The 20,810-nt window shown below is 45.7% G+C and overlaps 1 long non-coding RNA gene across 1 annotated transcript in view; it reads right to left on the bottom strand.

The window, feature by feature from the left end:
• Positions 1-20,810, bottom strand: part of LOC141091322 (uncharacterized) — a 182,130-nt gene that overhangs the window by 43,826 nt on the left and 117,494 nt on the right. The window contains exon 2 of the long non-coding RNA XR_012232492.1: positions 532-700. This is a non-coding gene — a long non-coding RNA (uncharacterized lncRNA). The remainder of the gene's footprint in view (positions 1-531; positions 701-20,810) is intronic.

Raw genomic sequence — 20,810 nt, 5'->3', positions numbered from 1 at the left:
TTTACATGTATTATTTTCTGGGTTCTGGACAGACCACAAAACATAAGGGACATTACATTTGTGCAGAATTACTTTTCTGGGAATAGAAATTCCCAGGAAAATCCACACGAACATGTAAATTCGAATTGTGCTTGAGCCGTTCATCTTTATTATACATCTCAGGTTAAAGTAGACTGTCCCTCCCTACTTCCTTCTTTTGCAGCCAGGAATAAGGCCACGTGCACACGTTGAGTATTTGGTGAGTTTTTTACGTCAGTATTTGTAAGCCAAAATCAGGAGTGTAATTGACGGTTACATTTAGAATACTGCAAAAAAGTAAAGATTACTTTAACTATAAATGTTCTATGATATACACGCTCACCAGATGGCTGCTTTTTCAAAATTTACAAACCAACTCTAACATGCCATACATAGGATTTTACTCTCCAGACATTAGGCAGCTTGGATCTTGGGAGAGAGGGTTGAAATAGGAAACAAACGTTACAACAAATGGCACTATACTTATAAAACAGCACATTTTTTAGCACTCACCAATTCCAGATATGTCCTTTTCAGTACCTTCTACTTAAGTAGATTTATTAATCCAGAGAAGATGTTTCATCTGCTCCACAGCTCAGTGATAGTGTACTTTAGACCAGGGGTGAGCAATTCATTTCACAAATGACAGAACTTGAGTGTTGAGGAGCACTCAACCGATAGGCTGAAAATAATTATATTCAATATTAATTGTAATGTAATAAATATAAAGTTAATATTAATTCTATAACTTGAGAAGAATTAAGCAAGCTGACACCCCCCTATAAACCTTATGAGGACACACAAAGACCCCTATATACAATATACCACACACGGCCCCCTATACACTCTATTTTCTCACACGTAGCCCCCTATACACAATATGAGCCCCATACAATCCCCGTATACACAGTATGAGCTCTACAGTCCCTCTATACAGTGGGGGAAATAATTATTTAATCCCTTGCTGATTTTGAAAGTTTGCCCACTGAAAAAGGCATGAACAGTCTATAACAATAAGGGTAGGTTAATTTTAATATTGAGTGATAGAATATCAAAAATAAAATCCAGGAAATCACATTGTATAAGTTAGATACATTTATGTGCATTTTTCAGTGAGAAATAACATCATTGGCAACCTTCAGATGGGCCTGCACCAGCGCCTTCTTGAGCAGGGGGACCTTGCGTGCACTGCAGGATTTTAAACCATTACAGCGTAGTGTGTTAGCATTGGTTTTCTTGGTGACTGTGGTCCCAGCTGCCTTGAGTTTATTAACAAGTTTCCCCTGTGTAGTTTTAGGCTGATGTCTCACCTTTCTCATGATCAAGGATGCCCCACGAGGTGAGATTTTGCATGGTGCCCCAGATCAATGTCAATTGACAGTCATCTTGTATTTATTCCTTTTTCTTACTATTGCACCAACAGTTGTCTCCTTCTCACCCAGTGTCTTACTTATGGTTTTGTAGCCCATTCTAGCTTTGTGCAGGTCTATGGACTTGTCCCTGACATCCTTATGAAGCTCTTTGGTGTTGCCCATGTTGTAGAGGTTAGAGTCTGACTGATTAATTGAGTCTGTGGACAGGAGTCTTTTATAAATGTGACTATGTAAGACAGCTGTCTGTAATGCAGTTAACAAGTTGATTAAGACCGTCTAACTGGTCTGTAGGAGCCAGAACTCTTAATGGTTTTTAGAGGATCAAATAGTTATTTCTCACTGCAAAATGCAAATAAACTTATCTAATTTATACAATGTGTTTATCTAGATTTTATTTTTGATAGTCTGTCTCTCAATGATAAAATTATCCTACCCTTAAAATTATAGCCTTCACTATAATTGTAATACGATTTTCTGAGTACATTATTGGCCTATATATTTTTGGACATACCTAGGGTCCAAAAAAAGATGCAAAAAGATATAGGCCAATAGCATACTGTACTCAGAAAACCTTACTACAATTATTGTATAGCTAATGTTTGTCTATGAGCATCTTGTCGCTATGAGCTTGATTCAATGCAATAATTAGCCACAGATGTGAGTGAAAAGGTTAAACCCAAAAATGATAAAGGTATCCACATACAGTACATTTGTAGTGTATATTAATTATTGTTCACAATTTTACTTGCTCCCAAAGAAATTAATTTTGTCTATTTTCCTAAAGTGTTGGAAATGGCACACAATGCAAAAATGTGCAGTCTGACATCGCAAAAGAGAAGTGTTTGTTCATAAATCAGAAGTATATGTGTCATGTCTACTATTATGTGTTGTAAGAGAGATATTCTATTGTAGGCCCCAAAAGCTTTTGTCTATGTGCCACTCTTAGCTTTCCCTTCTTCAGTTTGGAATGTCTAAATTCTTTTAACTATCAACACCAAAGTATAAGAAGTGTTAGGGCCCCGTCACACATAGCGACTCACCAGCGATCCCGACAACGATATCAACGTGTCAGGATCGCTGGTGAGTCACTACATGATCGCTGGTGAGCTGTCAAACAGACAGCTTCACCAGCGATCAGCTCCAGCGATGCCGCACACTCGCTGATGCAGGGAGCTGGTAACTAAGGTACACATCGGGTTTCTAAGTGACGCGCGCTGCTTAGAAACCCTGCGTTTACCCTAGTTACCAGCGCGCTGATCGCTGGTCTCCCACCTGTCACAAGCAGCGATGCGTGCTGACCAGCGGGAGTCCAGCGATCAAAAAAATGTCCTGGCCATTCCAGGACGATCAGCGATAAGCGGCGGGGGGCGGTCGCTGGTAAGTGTCACACATCTCGCTGGTGAGATTGCTGTTGCGTCACAAAACGTATGACTCAGCAGCGATCTCGCTAGCGTGATCGCTATGTGTGACGGGGGCTTTAGGCTTTGTTGGCATGCGTACATGGCACCAGACTTGGCTGTTGTTGGAGAGTGAGTAATTCAATCTGACAGTCTGTCTGTTTTTCCTTGTACAGATTGCGTTATATACCCAGTCCTATTTTTTATATCAGAAACCAAATCTAATAAAAATAATAAAACTTTAATTGACTTTGGACTTTGCATATTTTAGAGAATAAACATTGTCCTTCTCCAAGTATTTAGAATTTAATATTGTGCCGGCGGAATAATATTTATCATACTTTGCACTAAGAAATGTTCCATACATATGATTCAAAATTCCCATAATGAGCTCAAAATAAGTAATACAGTATGCAAACCAAGTCTAGCTAGACAGAATCCTGTCTTTCTAACTCTTTGGATATGTTTATGGGTGCAAATTTTCAGCTTTGCAATTTCCGCAAATTTTTCCATTTTGCTATGGACCTGTGACAAATCCGCTTGACAGTGGCATTGTTGATCTTCCGGTGAGATAACCACATAAACAGCCATGTCCCCTACCCCAAAATCACCCCAAAATGTGATTTTTCTATAAAAACTATGACACTATAGTTGGGGTAATTTTGGCCACAGCAGCCTTTATTTAAATAAACAGATAAATTCAAGTTTTATATAATAATGGTAGGGGGCTTGAAGCTCCCAAAATCTGTTGATTACCAAAACAGAAAGCATTAAACCATAATTACTCCCAGCCATTACCCCCCTGTCTTGAGAGCACCATAATCCAATGGGTTCCTTTGTACATTTAAGTGTCCAGGGACCCGACATTCCAAAGCCCAAGTCCAACCAAAATTCACCAGTAGAGTTGAGCGACTTTGGTCGGATCGGGTTTCATGAAACAAAATTTGTTTCAGATGAAACTGGTCCGACTAGGGCAAAAAAAAGTCGGAGTTTCGTCCGAAACCCGACCCCCCAATGCAAGTCAATGGGAAATAAAAGTCGGCATTGAGCGGATGACATTCATCCACTCAATGCCGACTTTTAATCCCCATTGACTTGCATTGGGGTCGGGTTTCGGACGAAACTCCGACTTTTTTTGCCCTAGTCGGACCAGTTTCATCTGAAACAAATTTTGTTTCATGATACCCGATCCGACCAAAGTCGCTCAACTCTATTCAACACGTCAAAACCCATCTTTTTCCAATTGAGGAATCCATATCCTAATGGATCCCCAGACCAATTTAGAACCCTCTTCAAGGATCCCCCAACCGCCAGTCACCACCATGACCAGAAAATGTCCCAATCAACAATCTGAAACGCTATAACTTAAGGGAGGGCGGGCAGGACTTTTCTTCACCTCTAAGAAAAGTAAATATAGACAAAAAAAGATGATCAGCTAATGTCTATGAAATCAGTAAGTTCGCCAACATTAATCTAATGTGAATGAAGACCTTTAGACTGTTTTGGTCCTATCTATATAGTATTAAATAAAAAACCTGACACTTAGGATTAAGATTAAGTTCCCACAATACGTTTTTGGTGAGTTTTTGACAATGTGTATTTTTGAAAAAAAAAAAAATGGAAGTAACCTATTTTAGTAAATGGGTGCAGAAATGCTACAGAAAATCTGCAACATGAAAAAACTCACCAAAAAAAGCTCATTGTGGGAACGTAGCCTATAGAATCCTGATTGCTCCCATCTGGTCCTCCATTGATATCAACAGCCACAGTATCACCAGAATTCATGAAGTGTTTCCTAAGATGCTCCGTTATACTTGTAGTGGGTTTGGTCGATATACATCTATTAAGGATTCACTCACACTGGTGTATAAATCGGACAAGTGCAATAAAAACTGAAAATGGTCCTGTAAAAGATTAATAGCTACTGAGCAAAAAAACAGATTGTATACGGACATCACATGGATGACAAGTGAGAGAAAATCATCCCACTCTCCTGGAGAAGAATGGGACTAATTATTTATATGCAAGTGTGAGCGAACCCCAATAGGTCCTATGGACAGCAGATATTAACAGCAGTTACGCTTTACTAACATGAAAAGTTTCTCTATTTAAAGGTAATCTTCTACCAGGTTTATGTTGCCCTATCAAAGATTAGCATTAGAGTTGAGCGAATTTGTTTGGATTCGGTTCTGAATACGATCGGCATCGAATATTGTTTTTGCAATATTTGCCAAACACTGCCGAACATCATTAGAGTCAATGGGAGTAGACATTACCGAATATGTTTGGAACCGATCATCAAACATACATTTGGCACGAATAGGGAACCAATATGGCACAAATATGGCAAATTCAGATTTGGCGACCAAATCCAAACAAATTCGCTCAACTCTAGTTAGCAGACAATAATGACAGAGACTCTGATTTCAGCATAGCTTCGCCCCTTACTAGTCATCAAGGTAAAGTTTTAATAAAACCACTGTCATCTGTGTCAGTGTATGCCCCCTCTTTTTCTGCCTCCTTTGCTGGGAAGTGCTGCCCCTTTGTTGTGGTCAACCCGGAGCAACAATATGGCAATCGTGTGTAAGTCTCTGGCACTTGTGGTGTTGCCCAGGCTGGGAGCTTGTGAGTCAAGCTCTTGTTTGTGCTTGCTCCTCACTGTTAGCCCCGGGCTGGACTGCTGGCTTTTTAAATGGAATCTGTTAGCAGATTTTTGCTACCTCATCTGAGAGCGGCATAATGTAGGAAAGGAGACCCTGATACCAGCAACGTATCACTTATTTTACTGGGTGCAGACACAATAAAGGCTTTTAGATGTAGCAAAGCTGAGAAAGCTGCCCCCACCCACACCAGGCCCTCTATGTACATTATCTATTGACAGTGAGCTGCTTATCAGTGAAGAAGGCATGACGGGCCACTTGGCTCAAGTGAGCTACTTTGGGCAGTGATAATCTCCTGGTGATAAAACATAAATTGTATGGACACAACAGCACACAGCCTAAGGCCAGAGTCACACACAACCTATTAAAAAAATCGGTCCGTTTTTAACGGACCAGAATCACACAAATGTTTCATGAACAGTGATCTGTATGTCATCCGATTGGAATGCGAGGATGCAATTTTCTCAGATCTAAGCATCCGTGTGACATCCATATGGCATCCGTATGATGAGATTTTCTCGCCGGCTTGCAAAATGGACATATAATGGAGGCCAATGACAGGTTAAAGCACAAACGAAAGAAGAGATATAGACACATAGAATACATATATATATATATATACAGTATGTGGGTTCATGGCCTTTTGTATGTGTGTGTGATTTAACCTCTAAGCATATTGCAGAGGTAGTGGCTATGCAGCAGTGCCAAATCTTGTCTCTCTATATGGAAATATATACATCAGTTCAACTCAGGTCAGCCGGGGACTCCGCGCAGCCTCAGGGCGGTTTCACACGTCCAGATAATTCCAGTACCGGAAAAACCGGTAACGGAGCTATCCATGTCTGTGAGTTCGTGTTGACACGTGGTACCTCCATGTGGCACACGTGTGGCAACCGTGTGCCGCACGTGTGCTGCATCAGGACCACACAGACGGCACCGGGAAGAAGCGCCACAGTAAACGCTGTTCACGGTGGCTGGTGCTGACCGCGGCTGTAATTCTGCTCTCCTGCTCTGCCAGCAGGAGAGCAGAATGAATGAAAACCCAACATAGAATCATAGAATCATAGAATCGTAGAGTTGGAAGGGACCTCCTGGGCCATCTGGTCCAACCCCCTGCTCAAAGCAGGATTCGCTAAATCATCCCAGTCAGATGTCTGTCCAGCCTCTGTTTGAAGACTTCCATTGAAGGAGAACTCACCACTTCTCGTGGCAGCCTGTTCCACTCATTGATCACTCTAACTGTCAAAAAGTTTTTTCTAATATCTAATCTGTGTCTCCTCCCATTCAGTTTCATCCCATTGCTTCTAGTCTTTCCTTGTGCAAATGAGAATAAAGTTGATCCTTCTACAATGTGACAGCCCTTTAGGTATTTGTAGACAGCTATTGAGTCTCCTCTCAGTCTTCTCTTTTGCAAACTAAACAAACTAAACATTCCCAAATCCTGCAACCTTTCCCCATAAGACAGGGTTTGCAGACCGGTCACCATTCTGGTCGCTCTTTTCTGAACTTGCTCCAGTTTGTTGATGTCTTTTTTAAAATGTGGTGCCCAAAACTGGACACAATATTCCAGATGAGGTCTGACCAAAGAGGAGTAGAGGGAAATAATGACTTCACGTGATCTAGACTGTATGCTTCTGTTAATACATCCTAGAATTGCATTTGCCTTTTTTGCTGCTGCATCACACAACATAGGGTTTCCCTCATTTTCATAACCAACCAGAGGAAACTTACAGCTGGGGGCTGCAACCCTCAGCTGTCAGCTTCAGCCAGGTTGGTCGTGAAGAATAGAGGGTTCCCACGCTGTTTTTTTAATTATTTAACCCCTTAATGTCCAATGACGGACACAGTCCGTCATCAGACATTTCCCCTGCTTTGATGAGGGCTCCGGCGCTGAGCCCGCATCAAAGCCGGGACATGTCAGCTGTTATGAACAGCTGACATGTGCCGCAATAGGCGCGAGTGGAATCGCCGTCCGCCCGCGCCTATTAACTAGTTAAATGCCGATGTCAATGCTGACAGCGGGCATTTAAATAGCATTTCCGGCCGCCGGACCGGAAATGACGTCATCGCCGACCCCCGTCACGTGATCGGGGGTCGGCGTCATGTTGCCTGGACATCCAGAGGTCTCTATGAGACCTCTATGGTTGTTCCAGGCATATGGCTTTCAGCGCCACCCGGTGGTCGGCGCTGAAGGCACAGGAGTAAATCTGCTACATATGGGCGATCTGCTCATCGCCCATATGTAGCAGAGCCGATCGGGTTGCGCAAGCTTCTAGCCTCCTATGGAGGCTATTGAAGCATGCCAAAAGTAAAAAAAAAATGTTTAAAAATAAAAAAAAATTTAAAAAACCTAAAAGTTCAAATCACCCCCCTTTCGCCCCAATCAAAATAAAACAGTAAAAAAAAAATCCCACATACACATATTAGGTATCGCCGTGTTCAGAATCGCCCGATCTATTAATAAAAAAAAGCATTAACCCGATCGCTAAACGGCGTAGCGAGAAAAAAATTAAAAACGCCAGAATTAGGTTTTTTTTGGTCACCAAGACATTGCATTAAAATGCAATAACGGGTGATCAAAAGAACATATCTGCACAAACGTGGTATCATTAAAAACGTCAGTCCGGCACGGAAAAAATAAGCCCACAACCGACCCCAGATCATGAAAAATGGAGATGCTACGGGTCTTGCAAAAATTGCGCAAATTTTTTTTTTTTTTTTTTTTTTTAGCAAACTTTGGAATTTTTTTTCACCACTTAGATAAAAGAGGACATAGACATGTTTGGTGTCTATGAACTCGTAATGACCTGGAGAATCATAATGGCAGGTCAGATTTAGCATCTAGTGAACCTAACAAAAAAGCCAAGCAAAAAACAAGTGTGGGAGTGCACTTTTTTTGCAATTTCACCGCACTTGGAATTTTTTTCCCGTTTTCGAGTACACGATATGGTAAAACCAATGATGTCATTTAAAAGTACAACTCGTCCCGCAAAAAATAAGCCCTCATATGGCCCCCAGCTGCCCAGAAAAGGCCCATCTAGTAGATGCGCCTAATCTGGTGCTTTGCTCGATTCTTCCCACTTGCCCTGTAGCGGTGGCAAGTGGGGTAATAAGGGGTTAATGGCACCTTTCGATTATAAATAGAGTTGAGCGAAACGGGTCAAAAAATTTCAAAAGTCGCCGACTTTTCGGGTTTCATGAAACGAAACCCGACCCTAGGGTGAGGTCGGCCACGAGCTCGGCGACTTTAGCGCCAAAGTCGCGTTTCAAAAGTTTTTTTTCCGCCCTTTTTCAGCCAATCAGGATCCATGGACACTGTGGGCAACGTGATGACATAGGCAGGGGTCACCACCATCTTTGAGAAGGGCATGCAAGTGATTGGCTTGCTTTGGGGGGCATCACAGGGGGTATAAAAGGGCGTGCACGCCGACCGCCATGTTAGTCATGCTGATCTCAGAATAGGGAGAGCTGCTGCTGATGATGATTCTGTAGGGAGAGCGTTAGGCAGGGAAGAAGACACCAATAACTGCTTCTGCTGCTAGCGATTTTGCCTGTACAACACACCAGTCACTGTGTGTGCAGTGCAAGTGGAGGCTATATTTTGCTGGATCAGCTGTGTTGTTTGTTAGGCTGCCTTATAAGGCTTCCTGATAGCTGCATTGCTGTTTTCCCACTGCTCTGCAAACTGCTTTTTTAAAAGCAACCCAAATTTTTTTTTCTTGTCCTGGTGAGGTACTGAGCGTGCATTTTTTCACACCATACAGCGGTGTACGCTCCTCACACAGTACCGTGTAATGGCTGTTATCACGGCCACAGTGAAGCTATCTGTGTGTGACACTGTAAGAATAAGTCGAGGACATGTTCCGTTCTTACAGACCTCCACCTTCTAGTTTTGTCTGTTTTTCAAACAGTTAAGTATATTTGTTGTTTGATCACATTCAAAACTATAGAGAGACAGCGTGTGTCAGTCCATATACTTAAAAAACACGGAGCTTGACAATTTTACGGACACTGGATAGCGGTGTACGTGCACGCTCCTCTCTCAGTACCGTGTAACGGCTGTTATTGCGGCCACAGTGAAGCTATCTGTGTGTGACTCTGTAAGAATAAGTCGAGGACATGTTCCGTTCTTACAGACCTACACTCTAGGGAGATTCCTATTCTGCCCAATTCTATATACACCTTGTAGTTTGTCATACACTAGCCAATTTCTGCCTGTGACATAGCGGTGTGATATTCACTGGGCCTCACACAATCCAACAGTGTCCACAAGTGTGTTCAGAAATTCTACATCTCCCCTGTCCTATAGTGACATTTTTCACACCTGCGACATTGAGACTGTGACATAGTGGTGTGATATTCACTGGGCCTCACACAATCCGACAGTGTCCACAAGTGTGTTCAGAAATTCTACATCTCCCCAGTCCTATAGTGACATTTTTCACACCTGCGACATTGAGCCTGTGACATAGCGGTGTGATATTCACTGGGCCTCACACAATCCAACAGTGTCCACAAGTGTGTTCAGAAATTCTACATCTCCCCTGTCCTATAGTGACATTTTTCACACCTGCGACATTGAGCCTGTGACATAGCGGTGTGATATTCACTGGGCCTCACACAATCCAACAGTGTCCACAAGTGTGTTCAGAAATTCTACATCTCCCCAGTCCTTTAGTGACATTTTTCACACCTGCGACATTGAGCCTGTGACATAGTGGTGTGATATTCACTGGGCCTCACACAATCCAACAGTGTCCACAAGTGTGTTCAGAAATTCTACATCTCCCCTGTCCTATAGTGACATTTTTCACACCTGCGACATTGAGACTGACATAGCGGTGTGATATTCACTGGGCCTCACACAATCCAACAGTCTCCAAAAGTGTGTTCAGAAATTCTACATCTCCCCTGTCCTATACTGACATTTTTCACACCTGCGACATTGAGACTGTGACATAGCGGTGTGATATTCACTGGGCCTCACACAATCCAACAGTATCCACAAGTGTGTTCAGAAATTCTACATCTCCCCAGTCCTTTAGTGACATTTTTCACACCTGCGACATTGAGCCTGTGACATAGCGGTGTGATATTCACTGGGCCTCACACAATCCAACAGTGTCCACAAGTGTGTTCAGAAATTCTACATCTCCCCTGTCCTATAGTGACAGTTTTCACACCTGTGACATTGAGACTGTGACATAGCGGTGTGATATTTCACTGGGCCTCACACAATCCAAGAGTGTCCACAAGTGTGTTCAGAAATTCTACATCTCCCCTGTCCTATAGTGACATTTTTCACACCTGCGACATTGAGACTGTGACATAGCGGTGTGATATTCACTGGGCCTCACACAATCCAACAGTGTCCACAAGTGTGTTCAGAAATTCTACATCTCCCCAGTCCTATAGTGACATTTTTCACACCTGCGACATTGAGCCTGTGACATAGCGGTGTGATATTCACTGGCCCTCACACAATCCAACAGTGTCCACAAGTGTGTTCAGAAATTCTACATCTCCCGTGTCCTATATACACCTTGTACCTTGTTTTACATTACTATATAGTTTGTGGGATTTTGTGTACATTTTTACCAAAAATGAGGAAGGCTGGTGGAAGAGGCCGTGGAATTGGGCGGGGGTTGCCAGCTGGTAATGATGGTGTTGGTGGTGGATCTGATGGTAGTGGCAAAAGCAAAATAGGACCGAATGCAGGAGGTGTTGAGCCTGCGTCATCGTCTGGCTACACAAGGCCTCGAAGGCTTAGTTTTCTAGTAGTTGGCAAACCGCTTTTAAAGCCAGAGCTTCAGGAAAAAGTTTTGGCTTACATTGCTGACTCATCCTCCAGCTCTATCGCCTCCTCTTCTGAAGTTGTAAGAAATAGAAGCACTGAGTCGTCATTGGAGGCTCATGTTCATGAACCACACCTTTCCTTGTGTCCTTCACCCCAACCAAGATTGAAGGATGACGCAGGCCATACAACTGATTACTCCATGGAGCTGTTTTCACATACCGTGCCTGGGTTATCAAGTGAAATGGTGAATTATCCAGGCCAAGATGAATCTGACATGGAGTGCACTGATGCACAGCCACTGATAGATGATTTTGCTGGTACATTCACTCAGAGCACTACATTGTCCTCGCAGTGTAATGAGCCAGATTCTGACCCTGATGAGACTCAGGTGCCCCTTCCCGCATACTATACCACCATACACGGTGACACAGAGGAAGGTGCACATGACATTGAAGAGGAGGTGATGGATGACCCAGTTGTTGACCCAGATTGGCATCCATTGGGGGAAGAGGGTGCTGCTTCCAATAGCTCAGATGAGGAGGAGGAGCATCCACAGCAGACATCGACATCGCAACAGCTGTTATCTGGCAGGCCCGGAGCACTCCAAAGACAGGTTCCAAAAATCAAAAGAGTTGCTGGACAGCTTGTCCAGACGGTCAAAATAGCACAGCGTGCTAGGCCGCAAAATGTCTTCCAAAGTAGGAAGAGTGCAGTGTGGCACTTTTTTGAACAAAATCCTCATGATCAGGCCAAGGTTATCTGTAAGAAGTGCGCAAAGACCTTTAGCCGAGGGAAAAATCTGAAAAATTTGAATACCAGTTGCATGCTTAGACATTTAACCAGCATGCACTTGCAAGCGTGGACACAACACCAAACCTCAAGTACCACATGTGCAACTGATCACAAAGAAGGTAGTCAGGAACACCAACTCCATCACCATCATCAACCCTCTCTCAGTCTGCCCTGTCCACCGCTAGTTCCACCATATGCAGCTCTCAAGTCCAGCTCACCCTCCCAGAGACTATGAGTAGGTCAAGAAAGTACTCAGTCTCTCATCCGCGTACACTGGGTTTGAACGCCCACATTGCCAAACTAATCTCGTTAGAAATGATGCCCTATCAGTTGGTGGAAAGCGCAGCTTTCCGCGAACTCATGGCCTATGCAGTACCACACTATGACCTACCCAGTCACCACTTCTTCTTTCGCAAAGCCATCCCAGCCCTTCACCATCATGTGAAAGACCGCATTGTCCATGCACTCAAGCAGTCAGTGAGTGGAAAGGTGCACCTCACAACAGATGCATGGTACAGTCGGCATGGCCAGGGCCGTTACGTGTCCATCACTGCGCACTGGGTTAATGTGGTGGATGCAGGGTCCACAGGGGACAGCGGTGGTGTGACAGTGCTGCCTAGCCCACGGTATATGAAACAGTTGGCTGTAGGCGTTCGACCCTCCTCAAAAAGCGAAAGCTCGTCCACAGAGCGCAGTCGTACGAGCACTCCATCTGCAGCTGCCACTGCTGCACACGAGGTGTCCCCCTATCGAGCAGCTAGTGGAAAGCGTCAGCAGGCTGTGTTGCAGATGATGTGTTTGGGCGACAGACACACTGCGGAGGTGCTGGCCGAGTACTTTCAGTGACAAACTGAGTCATGGCTGGGCAGTGTACATCTTGAGGCAGGCAAGGTAGTTAGTGATAACGGCCGTAATTTTGTGGCAGCCAAAGCCCTTTCAAAACTCAGCCACATACCTTGCTTGGCTCACACCTTGAACCTGGTGGTGCAGTGCTTCCTCAACAATTATCCGGAGTTAACAGCCCTGCTCCAGAAGGTGCGAAGACTGTACGCGCACATCCGCCGGTCGCCTGTACACTCCATTCGTATGCAGAACCTGCAGCGATTGCTACACCTTCCCAACCACCACCTCATTATCGACATTGCAACAAGGTGGAACTCCACCCTGCACATGGTTGAGCGGCTGTGCGAACAGAGGCAGGCCATAATGCATTTGTGGGAGGATACACGGCCAGGCACTTTGAGAGCAGACATGGAGTTGACAGGTGTGCAGTGGTCGAAGCTGAAAGACCTCTGTAAAGTCCTTCAGTGTTTTGAAGAATGCACACGGCTGGTAAGCGCAGATGACGCCATCCTAAGCATGAGCATCCCACTTATGCGTCTGCTCATCCAAACTTTGACACAACTTAAGGAGCAGGCGTCTGCAGCCAATGTTGACGAGGAGGAAGAGGAGGAGGGAATCCTTGATGACATTCATCCATTGTCTGCTCAGGGACCTCTCCTGGACGAGGTGGAGGAAGAAGAGGAGGAGGAGGATGATGATGGGGATGATTACTTAGGGGAGGAGGATGCATCTCGTGGGGCAAGTGAAAATGTTGGCGTGGCAAGGTCTGGTACAGGGATTGTGCGTGACTGGAGGGATGTGGATTTGCCATAAAGTGCTCCTCCAACCAGCACTCGCAGTGCATCGTTTATACCGGGAACATTGGCCCACATGTTAGATTATGCCTTGCAGATCCTAAAAAGGGACCCCCGCATTGCCAAAATGATGAACGATGACGACTAGAGTTGAGCGACTTTCGGTTTTTTAGGGTCGCGTTTCATTTCGTGAAACCCGACTTTTCCAAAAGTCGGGTCGAGCAAGATCGTCCGATTATAGGGAAAAGTCGGGGTCGTCCCGAAACACGAAACCCAATGTAAGTCAATGGGGAATAAAAGTCGGCAGTGAGAGGAGGACAGGAAACACACCTACAGTGCCCATTTGAATGCCAAAAGCATCAATTCTTCTTACTTAAGCTTGTCAACCTTAATTAACTTCATAATACAAGTTACGCACTGAAAAATGGGGGTTATTTGGCTAAATTTGTGGGGGGGGAGGGCTGGCTGCAGGTTTTCATGTGCCCTGGGCGAAAGAGCGCCCCTTTAACACATACCACAACTCATCATGCTCCGATACGGCAGAGAAATAGCGGTATAGTACAATGAAAAATACCTCACTTTTTACATCTCATGACGAGGCCCATCTATTTCTCCATACAGAATCATTGGTCCCATATAATGTTTGAAACAGTATATGATGAGCTCCACATAATTCTACAGTATATGTTGGTCTCCATGGATGAAGCTCCACTGTCTTATGGGCCCAAATAATGCTCCAAACATAATGGGCCCCATTTCTAATGCTCTAGTGTATAATGGGCCCTGTAAATGCTGCTCCAGTGTCTGATGTCCACCTTTGGAATGTTCCAGTGTATGGTGGGCCCCATCTATCATTCTCCAGAGTATAGTGCTCCCCAAAAATTGCTGTCCCAACATTGAAAACAATCAAATAAGTCTCCTCGCTAGGGAATCCCTGTACTTGTCTGGACAGGTGCTATAGCTTGCTTAACAGCTCGCCAGCCGTTCTCACGCCCAGTATGGATTGCACGTGATTGCACAAAGGTTAGAAAGGGTACCGTATCCCTGGATAACATGTATGGATAGCGTACACATTCAAAATATATGTCTCAGGAGGCAGGCTCAGACGGTTTTAGGCCCAGTATGGATTGCACGTGATTGCACAAAGGTTAGAAAGGGTACCGTATCCCCGGATAACATGTATGGATAGCGTACACATTCAAAATATATGTCTCAGGAGGCAGGCTCAGACGGTGTCAGGCCCAGTATGGATTGCACGTGATTGCACAAAGGTTAGAAAGGGTACCGTATCCCTGGATAACATGCATGGATAGCGTACACATTCAAAATATATGTCTCAGGAGGAAGGCTCAGACGGTGTCAGGCACAGTATGGATTGCACGTGATTGCACAAAGGTTAGAAAGGGTACCGTATCCCCGGATAACATGTATGGATAGCGTACACATTCAAAATATATGTCTCAGGAGGCAGGCTCAGACGGTGTTAGGCCCAGTATGGATTGCACGTGATTGCACAAAGGTTAGAAAGGGTACCGTATCCCTGGATAACATGTATGGATAGCGTACACATTCAAAATATATGTCTCAGGAGGCAGGCTCAGACGGTGTCAGGCCCAGTATGGATTGCACGTGATTGCACAAAGGTTAGAAAGGGTACCGTATCCTCGGATAACATGTATGGATAGCGTACACATTCAAAATATATGTCTCAGGAGGCAGGCTCAGACGGTGTTAGGCCCAGTATGGCTTGCACGTGATTGCACAAAGGTTAGAAAGGGTACCGTATCCCCGGATAACATGTATGGATAGCATAAACATTCAAAATATATGTCTCAGGAGGCAGGCTCAGACGGTGTTAGGCCCAGTATGGATTGCACGTGATTGCACAAAGGTTAGAAAGGGTACCGTATCCCTGGATAACATGTATGGATAGCGTACAGATTCAAAATATATGTCTCAGGAGGCAGGCTCAGACGGTGTCAGGCCCAGTATGGATTGCACGTGATTGCACAAAGGTTAGAAAGGGTACCGTATCCCCGGATAACATGTATGGATAGCGTACACATTCAAAATATATGTCTCAGGAGGCAGGCTCAGACGGTGTCAGGCCCAGTATGGATTGTACGTGATTGCACAAAGGTTAGAAAGGGTACCGTATCCCCGGATAACATGTATGGATAGCGTACACATTCAAAATATATGTCTCAGGAGGCAGGCTCAGACGGTGTCAGGCCCAGTATGGATTGCACGTGATTGCACAAAGGTTAGAAAGGGTACCGTATCCCCGGATAAAATGTATGGATAGCGTACACATTCAAAATATATGTCTCAGGAGGCAGGCTCAGACGGTGTTAGGCCCAGTATGGATTGCACGTAATTGCACAAAGGTTAGAAAGGGTACCGTATCCCCGGATAACATGTATGGATAGCGTACACATTCAAAATATATGTCTCAAGAGGCAGGCTCAGACGGTGTTAGGCCCAGTATGGATTGCACGTGATTGCACAAAGGTTAGAAAGGGTACCGTATCCCCGGATAACATGTATGGATAGCGTACACATTCAAAATATATGTCTCAGGAGGCAGGCTCAGACGGTGTTAGGCCCAGTATGGATTGCACGTGATTGCACAAAGGTTAGAAAGGGTACCGTATCCCTGGATAACATGTATGGATAGCGTACACATTCAAAATATATGTCTCAGGAGGCAGGCTCAGACGGTGTCAGGCCCAGTATGGATTGCACGTGATTGCACAAAGGTTAGAAAGGGTACCGTATCCCCGGATAACATGTATGGATAGCGTACACATTCAAAATATATGTCTCAGGAGGCAGGCTCAGACGGTGTCAGGCACAGTATGGATTTGACGGCCCAGATTACACAGCGGAGGAGCAGGGAGAGGTAAAGATTGCAAATGCTGGGGCCCTGCCCAAGCAAGGGGGGCCCATTCGTGGGCGTCGGTACTGGCACTGGGCCCCTCATAGTACAGCGGTGTGTCTGACGGCGGGTGTGCACCACCGCCGTCAGAGACACTTGATTGCACTATGAGGGACCCTGTGCCAGTGCCCGCGCCCAAGAGTCGGCCTACCCACCTGTCCAGGGCAACGGCACTCGCACGGTGTCGTGCGGTAGGTGGTGACCCCGGCCATGGGGGGGGAGGCAGCACAGATAGGGAGTTTTAGAAAGTGGCATATGTTGATGTTGGACATTCAGCTGATGCAAAAGGCGAAATAGGTGAAGTACCAGGAAGAGGTGGACCAAAGCAAGCCATTTTTCTGTCACCCTATGTGTCATCAGGGGAAGGTGGGACAAAATCCTTGGAAACCCATGCGTGGTTCATTTTAATGAAGGTTAGATCATCCACATTTTGGGTTGACAGACGGGTCCTTTTTTCTGTCAGGATTGATCCAGCTGCACTGAAGACTCTTTCCGATAGCACACTTGCAGCTGGGCAAGCGAGCTCCTGTAAGGCATATTGGGCCAATTCAGGCCAGGTGTCCAGTTTAGCGGCCCAATAGTCAAAGGGGAATGACCTGTGTGGGAGAACATCGATATGGGAGGAAAAGTAGTTTGTAACCATAGTTGACAACTGCTGTCTCCTGTCACTTTCCATCGATGCAGTATTACCAGTTGTGTGAGCGGTATTTGAAAAATCAGTCCACAACATTGTCATGAAACCCCTGTCTCCAACGCCACTTCTGCTGTGTGCACCACGAACACCTCTGCCAAGCTGCCCCCGGCCCGTACGGCTCGTGTGAGAACCATCACCGCTGCTGTGTGCTGGGAATGCCTCAAGCAACCGATTTACCAGAGTTGCTTGTTTATTAGCCAATATTAGGTCAAGGTTCTCCTGTGGCATGATGTTTTGTAATTTGCCTTTATAGCGTGGATCCAGGATGCTGGCCAACCAGTAGTCGTCATCGTTCATCATTTTGGCAATGCGGGGGTCCCTTTTTAGGATCCGCAAGGCATAATCTGACATGTGGGCCAATGTTCCCGGTGTCAATGATGCACTGCGAGTGCTGGGTGGAGGAGCACTTTCTGGCAAATCCACATCCCTCCAGTCACGCACAAACCCTGTACCAGACCTTGCCACGCCAACATTTTCACTTGCCCCATGAGATGCATCCTCCTCCCCTAAGTAATCATCCCCATCATCCTCCTCCTCCTCCTCTTCTTCCTCCACCTCGTCCAGGAGAGGTCCCTGAGCAGACAATGGCTGAATGTCATCAAGGATTCCCTCCTCCTCTTCCTCCTCATCAACATTGGCTGCAGACGCCTGCTCCTTAAGGTGCGTCAAAGTTTGCATGAGCAGACGCATAAGTGGGATGCTCATGCTTAGGATGGCGTCGTCTGCGCTTACCAGCCGTGTGCATTCCTCAAAACACTGAAGGACTTTACAAAGGTCTTTCAGCTTCGACCACTGCACGCCTGTCAACTCCATGTCTGCTCTCAAAGTGCCTGGCCGTGTATCCTCCCTCAAATGCATTATGGCCTGCCTCTGCTCGCACAGCCGCTCCACCATGTGCAGGGTGGAGTTCCACCTTGTTGCAATGTCGATAATGAGGCGGTGGTTGGGAAGGTGGAGCAATCGCTGCAGCTTCTGCATACGAACGGAGTGTACAGGCGACCGGCGGATGTGCGCGCACAGTCTTCGCACCTTCTGGAGCAGGGCTGTTAACTCCGGATAATTTTTGAGGAAGCACTGTACCACCAGGTTCAAGGTGTGAGCCAAGCAAGGTATGTGGCTGAGTTTTGAAAGGGCTATGGCTGCCACAAAATTACGGCCGTTATCACTAACTACCTTGCCTGCCTCAAGATGTACATTGCCCAGCCATGACTCAGTTTGTCGCTTCAAGTACTCGGCCAGCACCTCGGCGGTGTGTCTGTCGCCCAAACACATCATCTGCAACACAGCTTGCTGACGCTTTCCACTAGCTGCTCGATAGGGGGACACATCGTGTGCAACAGTGGCAGCTGCAGATGGAGTGCTCGTACGACTGCGCTCTGTGGACGAGCTTTCGCTTCTGGAGGAGGAGGAGGAGGAGGGTCGAACGCCTACAGCCAACTGTTTCCTATACCGTGGGCTAGGCAGCACTGTCCCACCACCGCTGTCCCCTGTGGACCCTGCATCCATCACATTAACCCAGTGCGCAGTGATGGACACGTAACGGCCCTGGCCATGCCGACTGGACCATGCATCAGTTGTGAGGTGCACCTTTCCGCTCACTGACTGCTTGAGTGCATGGACAATGCGGTCTTTCACATGATGGTGGAGGGCTGGGATGGCTTTGCGAGAGAAGAAGTGGCGACTGGGTAGGTCATAGCGTGGTACTGCATAGGCCATGAGTTCGCGGAAAGCTGTGCTTTCCACCAACCGAAAGGGCATCATCTCAAACGAGATTAGTTTGGCAATGTGGGCGTTCAAACCCAGTGTACGCGGATGAGAGACTGAGTACTTTCTTGACCTACTCATAGTGTCTGGGAGGGTGAGCTGGACTTGAGAGCTGCATATGGTGGAAGTAGCGGTGGACAGGGCGGACTGAGAGAGGGTTGATGATGGTGATGGAGTTGGTGTTCTTTCTGATGGCCTAGAATCAGTCTTTCGTTGATATAACAGTGGGATTCCCTGACTGCTGTGGTCTTGCAATGACACCTCAACATTTGCTGCTGTGCTAACCGGTGGGCTTACAGTGGGGGAAACAATGTAGCGTTGCTGACTACCTTCATTGTGATCAGTTGCACATGTGGCACTTGAGGTTTGGTGTTGTGTCCACGCTTGCAAGTGCATGCTGGTTAAATGTCTAAGCATGCAACTGGTATTCAAATTTTTCAGATTTTTCCCTCGGCTAAAGGTCTTTGCGCACTTCTTACAGATAACCTTGGCCTGATCATGAGGATTTTGTTCAAAAAAGTGCCACACTGCACTCTTCCTACTTTGGCAGACATTTTGCGGCCTAGCACGCTGTGATCTTTTGACCCTCTGGACAAGCTGTCCAGCAACTCTTTTGATGTTTGGAACCTATCTTTGGAGTGCTCCGGGCCTGCAAGATAACAGCTGTTGCGATGTCGATGTCTGCTGTGGATGCTCCTCATCTGAGCTATTGGAAGCAGCACCCTCTTCCCCCAATGGATGCCAATCTGGGTCAACAACTGGGTCATCCATCACCTCCTCTTCTATGTCATGTGCACCTTTCTCTGTGTCACCGTGTATGGTGGTATAGTGTGCGGGAAGGGGCACCTGAGTCTCATCAGGGTCAAAATCTGGCTCTGTACACTGCGAGGACAATGTAGTGCTCTGAGTGAATGTATTCACTCAGGATTCAAAAAGATTTAAATAAACTGGAGAAGTGGGCAGCAACTAACAGAATGGTTTTTAACAGGGAGAAATGCAAAGTACTACATCTGGGCAATAAAAATGAAAAAAGCATATATGGAATGGGAGGAATAGGGCTAAGTGACAGCACATGTGAAAAAGACTTGGGTATACTAATAGATCGCAGACTGAATATGAGTCAACAGTGTGATGCAGCAGCAAAAAAGGCAAATGCAATTCTAGGATGTATTAACAGAAGCATACAGTCTAGATCACGTGAAGTAATTATTTCCCTCTACTCCTCTTTGGTCAGACCTCATCTGGAATACTGTGTCCAGTTTTGGGCGCCACATTTTAAAAAAGACATCAACAAACTGGAGCAAGTTCAGAAAAGAGCGACCAGAATGGTGACCGGTCTGCAAACCCTGTCTTATGAGGAAAGGTTGCAGGATTTGGGAATGTTTAGTTTGCAAAAGAGAAGACTGAGAGGAGACTTAATAGCTGTCTACAAATATCTAAAGGGCTGTCACATTGTAGAAGGATCAACTTTATTCTCATTTGCACAAGGAAAGACTAGAAGCAATGGGATGAAGCTGAATGGGAGGAGACACAGATTAGATATTAGAAAAAACTTTTTGACAGTTAGAGTGATCAATGAGTGGAACAGGCTGCCACGAGAAGTGGTGAGTTCTCCTTCAATGGAAGTCTTCAAACAGAGGCTGGACAGACATCTAACTGGGATGATTTAGCGAATCCTGCTTTGAGCAGGGAGTTGGACCAGATGGCCCAGGAGGTCCCTTCCAACTCTACGATTCTATG

This window comes from Dendrobates tinctorius, unplaced genomic scaffold, assembly GCF_039654945.1.
Source record: "Dendrobates tinctorius isolate UK_male_01 unplaced genomic scaffold, ASM3965494v1 ptg000051l, whole genome shotgun sequence".
Classification (NCBI taxonomy): domain Eukaryota; kingdom Metazoa; phylum Chordata; class Amphibia; order Anura; family Dendrobatidae; genus Dendrobates; species Dendrobates tinctorius.
The sequence above is the reverse complement of the archived record's forward strand: the minus strand, read 5'-3'. Positions and strand labels throughout refer to the sequence as shown.